General features: G+C 53.1%; 1 protein-coding gene across 2 annotated transcripts in view; it reads left to right on the forward strand.

Annotated features, from left to right (window-relative positions):
• The window catches only part of Ror1 (ROR family WNT receptor 1), a 302,418-nt gene that overhangs the window by 79,807 nt on the left and 215,640 nt on the right, over window positions 1–6,971 (forward strand). The gene's annotated exons all lie outside the window — the stretch shown is intronic.

Here is a 6,971-nt window from a genome sequence, read left to right on the forward strand (position 1 = left end):
GGAAGGGAGGCTGGTGTCCGGGTCACTGCCCTTGTCCTAGTTCTGTGATGTTTTCCTGCACTGTAGGAAGGAGGTGGAGAGAATCCTGACCTTTCCCCTTGGCTTCTTCCCTGGAAATGGATTCCTGTCCATTTGAGTGCCGGATTGACATCGGGGAAACTGAGGCCTCTGTCTCCCCTGCGTGGATGGCATGGAGCCCACTGGAGGTTGTCATGGAGGCCTGTAAGAGGAGAGGAGCTCACCTTCCTGAGCCTTATGCTCCCCTCTGCTTTGGGTTTGGGGTTCACTGTGCTGCTCACCCTCCCCAGAACATGCCAGGAAGGAAGGGAGGAGCAGGCTTGAGGTCCTGACAGGAGCCAGAGCCATTTTGAATAGAGAAGGTCATTATTCTTGTTTTACTTTTCCTCTTTTTAATTAACATAGATGAGTTGTCAGTGTTTAGTTATTTTAGTTCAAACAATGACCGTCACTCAGGAATGCACCACCCAGGGCAAGGTGTAAAAGAACATGGCCGTCATTCCAGAAGGTTCCCTGTGCCCCTTCCAGGCCCTCCTAGAACATGGCCGTCATTCCAGAAGGTTCCCTGTGCCCCTTCCAGGCCCTCCTTCTCCCTTGCTCCACACAGAAATAAACACATCCCGATGACCTCGTGCGTAAAATGGGAACAGTAGTTTCTACCATACAGCAAGAGACGCCAACCCTAATTGCCCACATGTATTGGCTGCTTCACTTCCCGCTCTGAAACACCTCCTTACAACACCCTGAGGTGCGGGCTGCCTTTCTCCCACAGAGTGAGCCTGAAGTGGGAAGAGGGGATGACTTTCCAGGGCCGAAGGGCCTCCTTGAGGGCCTCAGGCACAGTGGGCACATCCTGAGCTGTGACTCGCGCAGGTCGGCACGGGCAGACTCGCCAGCCATGGGTCAGCTCGGCGGCCACTGTTGGTTTATGAGGCAGTGTCTCAGTCAGAGGACAATCTCCCTCTTCCATTGCTTTATAAGTCCCTGCCTAAAAGCTACAGGTCCTCTGAGTGCTCGGCAGCAGAAAACAGGAAGAAGAAAAGTCTGTCGTGGAGACCAGTGGCCCTCTGTCAGCTCCTGGGCGGCACAGAAGCACTGTGACTAATCTAAGTCAAATGACACTAGTATTTATAACACACAGTTGACATCATAGGGGCTGAGACTACAGTGACCGTTAACATTGTGATTCTGATTTCCATAGCTGCCGTTTGAGTGTGGAATACGCACCAGGCCTGTGCTGGGCGTTTGGCATGGGCTGCTGTGTTTCTAACCCGGCCATTCTGCACAGTAGGCCTGGTGTTAGCTCTTTGTTGCTTGGTAACAAATGGCCCAAGATTTAGCAGGCTGGAACCGTGAATGTTGTGTGTCTAATGCAAGTTTCTAAGGTGAAGACTAAGTGGCTCAGCTGGAGCTATGGGCTGGGACCGCGCTGTTGACCATCTGCTGTCTTCCATGCTGATGGCGCTGGAAGTTCTGCTTTCAGGCTGATTGGAGGACAGTGGCACAGGCCATTGTGTGAACGTGTGCCTTGGGCTGCTCAGGATGGGCCGAGAGAGAGAGAGAGAGAGAGAGAGAGAGAGAGAGAGAGAGAGCAAACATGGAAACTGTATTTTTTCCTAACTTTAATTTCAGAAGTGATTTTTTGAGACAGAGTCTGGTGATAGAGCTTAGGCTGGCCTCAAACTCACCATGTAGCAGTGCCATCCTAGTGCTTCTGCCACATGTGCTTGGTCGCACAGGCCGAGCTGGTAAAATAGCAACACGCGGGAGGGGACTGCACAAGGGTATGGAGACCAAGCGGTAGGGAATGTTGGGGCCACCCGGAAGGCTGGGTGCCCTGAGCCTTGAAAAAGGTGCTCAGGCATGGGCCGGGGATTTAGCTCAGTGGTTCCCGTGCCAGCCTCGCAAGTACAAGGTCCCGAGTTCGATCCCAGAACCAAAAAAACAGGTGCTGAGGGAATCTCTGAAGTCCTGTGTTCAGGAAATGTGGGGGTTGAGATCGGAACCCGGTCTTGTGGGTACATCACTTACGTGTTTCCCATCATGAATGCCCAGGAGGGGCGCCCGGGAGAAGAATGAGGGTGCGGACCTGGCTTGGGTAACCTCGAAGGGCCTCCAGGGTGCTCCCAGGCACCGCTTGCTCCTGGACACCGACCCTTGAACAGTTCCCACGTCCCGAGAGCCCTAGGCATAAACCAAAGATTTGGAAACCCCGCTTACTTACCCTGTCATGGGCACTCCGTGTGCTGAGGGCTTTGCCTCGCACCTGTCTGTATCACTCTGCTGGTGATTTAGAATTGGGCTTTACAAATGTGTTCACATGTTGCTGTGCCGCAGTAGCATGTGTGAATGAAGCCACCCTGCGGGAGAGAGTTTTGCTTTTCTCTTCGGGCGTAAATGTGTGCTTAAATCCATTTACAAAAGTTTGGAGACCACGGGGGGACCCTAGAAACCCTGTGCAAGTCCGGTTGTGTTTATGCCTCAAGGTGGCTGCTGTGTAGACAGTGTTTTCCCAGACTAGCCCGAGCCACCCTTGCTCACCACATCCAGGAAAGGACATTTTTATAGTCGCCGCCACTTCAGAAGACCTGACCACTGAGATAAATCTTCCTGTCATGACCTACTTATGGGAATTTCATTTTAGGGAAAAACTTCAGGAGATTAAACGGTCTCTAGCTGGCCCATTAAAAATGTAAACATTTATCTACTTTTTAATGTTCATAACGAGCAAATAAGAGCTACACATATTTCTCAAGCTCCTTTTCTTTGGAGATCTTGAGATATTAACAGAAACAGGAAAATATCACCTTCCTAGTCCTCTTCCCCAATTCCTTCCTTTTCTTATTAATTTCTCAATGTGTCCTCCTCGGTTAAGTGAATTCATTATGTGCCCTACTCATTCATTTGTTTAACGTTTATTTCGTACCTGTGATGGGCTAAAAGTAATAGGTATAAAATTCCATAATAGATCCTGGGGATAAAAAGCTGCAAGAGACAAACTTCGTGCCTTCAGGGAGCTCGCAGGCACCGCGAGGGTCAGCAAAGAGAAAGACGGATTCAAGCCCAGAGAACTTCCAGTGTCACAGGCACCGCAGAGGAAGGGTATTTTTCTCGGGAAGTGGGGCGCTGATGATGCTAGGCTTTAGGGCACAAGGAAGAGAGCAGGTGTGGAAGGGAAGCTGGGAGGTCGCATGGTTGTGGATGAAGTCGTGGTAGGAGGAAGAACCGAGTGTTTTCCTACTGTAAGCCCGTGCTGTGGAAGTCCGTCCCGGACCAGAGCCAGCAGACCTGGGTTGGCTCAGCCCGGCCGCCGCCGATGAGCCCCGTGAACCTGGACGTGCTGCCGGCCTTCCCCACAGTTCCACTTTCTCACGGGCAGCAGGAGCGAGCGGGGCCCAGCTCATCCCAGCCAGGCAGCCTGTGGTCCCTGAAAACGGAGCGGGAAAGGGTCTCCGGCGGCTGCAGAGGCTGCTTCTCCGGGCACAGCCCGCCCCGTGCCCCTCAGAGCCCCGGGGGACCTGCGTTTGGGCTCAGCAGGGACCTTTGCCAAGGACCGACTGGCAGAAGGACGCCTGCAACATCGCAGCCCATCTAGAGGTGGTGCATTGCCATGGCGTCAGCCACACTGCCAGGCAGTGCTGGACACGATGCCGGGAGGATTTCTCCTTGCAGGCCCTGACCGTGTGTCCGGGCAGCGAATGTCTTCTGTGCGGAGGTGCTGGGGCTTTTGTGCTGTCTGCCATGCCGTGCATAGGAAGGGTTCCGCTTTTGTGGATCTTTCTGCTTTGTCTTAGAATTACCGAGTTTGGATGACCCTCTCCTGCCTCTTCTTCCTCCTCTCTTTTCTCCTCCAGTTCCTCCTCTTCTTTTCCCTCCGCTACCCGCTCTGGCTCGTCTTTGCTGCACCTACCAGCTTTGCTGTTTCTGGGAAATCAAGGAGGCTTTCTGTCCATCAACACGACCTCGAAAGCAGCGGCCGTCTGCGGGTGATGCCCTCCACAGTGAGTCCACAGACAGCCTCGAAGTTTGTGAGAGAAAGGGTTTTGGCAGTGGTGGCGAAGCCATTGTGTTATTCTCTGCGCGATCCGCTCAGTCACTCATCAGAGCCCCCCTTTCCCTCCCCCTCCCTCCCCTCTTCCTGTGCCCTCCCCAAATCAATGTGTGCAATTAATTTTTGTGCTCCTGCCCTTTGCTTCAATCACGTCAGGCTTCTGTAGCAGCTGGGGAGAACTGGGACTGGCTGAGTGGGAGAAACACAGGAAGGAAGTGAAAACGACCTGACTTTCTCATCTACACTGAGGCTGGTGCCCGTGCCCAGTCTCTTCTCTGGGCACTGGATTAGGAGCTAGCGTAGTGGTTTGAGTGGAGATGGTGGTTACAAACCTCCCCGGGCTGGAGCCCACCTGAGTTTGCTGTCGGGTTGGAAGCTGCTTATCCAGGGGTCGAAACTCTCTGACCAACAGCACATCTTAAATCCTCTTTCTTCATTTTGCTGAGAATGATGGGATGGAGGGAGCCCTTTGGTGCCAGTTTTCCCACAGTTCAGAAAAACTTCAAGAGCGTTCAGTTCACGTTATCTGTGCAAACTTGAATGCCCCTCACGAAACCTGCCTGGAAGACACGCAATGCTGGCAACGTCTAGTGCATGATTGCGTTTGATGTCAGTGTGTGATTGGACCACAGTTTGGGAAAAGTCACCAAGCTTTTTAGATAAAATCTCATCATCTCTCAACACAAGAGATAGGCCCAGCCGCGTGACAGTTGGCCAGTGGCCGTGCTTGGATGGACTTAAGAGTGTTCGATTCTTAATGTGTTCATGTGCTTCTTGGAACACAGGACCATTGGGTTCAGAAATACAAGTCAGTTCTCATTTTTTCTCCACTGTCTTTGTGAGGGAGTCAGATAGCATTTTGTTTTCAGGTCGGCTACACTCTGGACCTGAATCTTTGGGTACAGGCTAAATTCCCTTAAGAAAGTGACACAGATGGTGGTCTCAGCAAGAAGGTGGATAGCCTCCGAAAGAGGATGGCCTTGTTGCCCAAGCTGGAGTTCGAGGTTGAGGAAGGGGAGAGTTGGGGTGAGGTCTTGGCATGCTGAATCTGCCAGCGAGAAAAAGATGCCCCGCAGCACTGGCCTCCCTGGAATCCCCGTCAGGGCCTGGGCTGCCAGCGAACTTGGGGTCTCAGCTCACGCACGTGGACGACACGCTGCTCTCGGTGCGGCTGCTGGCTCGTCGCACAGCAGGTGGGATGTGTAAATGATCGGCGCTTAGGTCTCTTTGCTTGGATTGTGGTTCCACTTCTGGAAATGTGACCGTGTACCCTTTGATGTTCTCACTCGAACTCTGTGCCCTCTGAAAGCCCGAGCTGTGCCCTCCTTCACGTTTGGGTGGGGTTCAGGGAGAAGCCAAGTCCGCACCTTCGGAGACTTCTTGTCCCTGGCAAAGCTCCTCACATCTCAGCTGACTCCAAATGCTGAGCCAAAGGACCAGAGTTCAAGTTCTGACTGCCTCTTAATTATGAACTATTGAGCTGGATAAATCCCTTAGTCTCTTTGAGGTTAATCACACCCCCGGAGAGCTAGTAAATGCATCCAATGAAGTAATAGGTGTGGGAAAGCTTTGGAAACTTGCAAGGTCAGAAGTGAGTTGCTATGAACAGTGTTTGCTGTGGGGTTTTCTGCAGCTCCTTCAGCAGATGCAACTTCTCCTTCCCTCACTCACCGTGCACTGCCCTCAGGCCTTCCACGAGCTCTGGGTCTTGGGGGACCCTCTCCTGGCCGACCTGCTCCCTGGCACATTTGTACTTCTATGCTATGCTGTTTTAAAAGTGTAACTTTCAATACATGCAGATGCATAACACACACATTTAAAACCAAAGGGGCCGGGGATTTAGCTCAGTGGTGCTGCTGCCTGCCTCGCAAGCGCAAGGTCCCGAGTTCGATCCCCAATATCAAATAAATAAAAAAAATAAGACCGTGCGTTATCCAGCACTCACTGTGTATCTGTGTAGGGCTCGATGGCTCCCAGACCTGTGGGAGCCTCGAGTGAGAGAACCCCTTGTCTTTGTGTGGGGTAAAGGCGAGTAACATGCAGTGACCAGGTTTCAGTGGGGGGGGGTTCCACTCGGTGGGTCACTGAGGCTGCGTCCTGGGTCCCTTCTTCCTTCCTTCTCTTCTTCCTCCTCCTTTCTTTACTCCCCCTCTCTCCCTCCTTTCCCTCCCTCCCTCCTTCCTTTCTTTCATTTTTTCTCTCTCTTATTTGCTTTTGTGTTCTTGTTTCTCAGTTCCTCCTCGTTCTTTTCACTCGAAGATGTTAGTTGAACAAGTCTTCCATCTATACCTTCCATAATGTGTGTCGAGGCCCAGCATGGAGCTCGGCGTTCAGTAGAACATCGGCTCCAGGGACCCGAGACCCCTCCCCATTCACAGATGCGCCCCAGAGCAGTGTTGGGCGGACAGAGGCCCGACCTGTCACGTGCCCTGTCACCCTCTTTGTCACGATGAAAGCCCTGTCAGCAGGTGTGCCGGGAACGTGGGTCCCTCGCTCAGGGGAAGCCAGGCTGGAGGAGGCCTGGAAGGCTGCTCTGTGCTGACCCTGGGACCCACACTGATGATGGGGTGGCCCTGACACAGCCAGAGGCCGGCAGGGGGCTTGGAGGGTGACGGGCAGAGTTCTGGCCAAAGCTCGGGCAGTTACCTGACTAGCTCCAGACCCGCCACACAAGTCCGCGTGGGTTCGTCGTGCGTGTTGAGGGACAGGGGCTCACCTGGGACGGCTGCTGCCCCTCCTCAGGCACACGCCATTTGTTTCCTGTCCACGCGTGACGTCCCCTCAGCCTGTGGGCTCCTGGGGGCCAGGGCCGCGTCTCTGGTTCCCATCACAGAACAGCAGTTTCATAGTTCGTGAGTTGAAGTGAAGAATTAGCCTTTTAATGGAGTAACTGGTGCTATAA

This window comes from Heterocephalus glaber, unplaced genomic scaffold (assembly GCF_053883595.1).
Source record: "Heterocephalus glaber isolate CG9 unplaced genomic scaffold, H.glaber_assembly_v1.0 deba00001442, whole genome shotgun sequence".
NCBI classification, from domain to species: Eukaryota; Metazoa; Chordata; class Mammalia; order Rodentia; family Bathyergidae; genus Heterocephalus; species Heterocephalus glaber.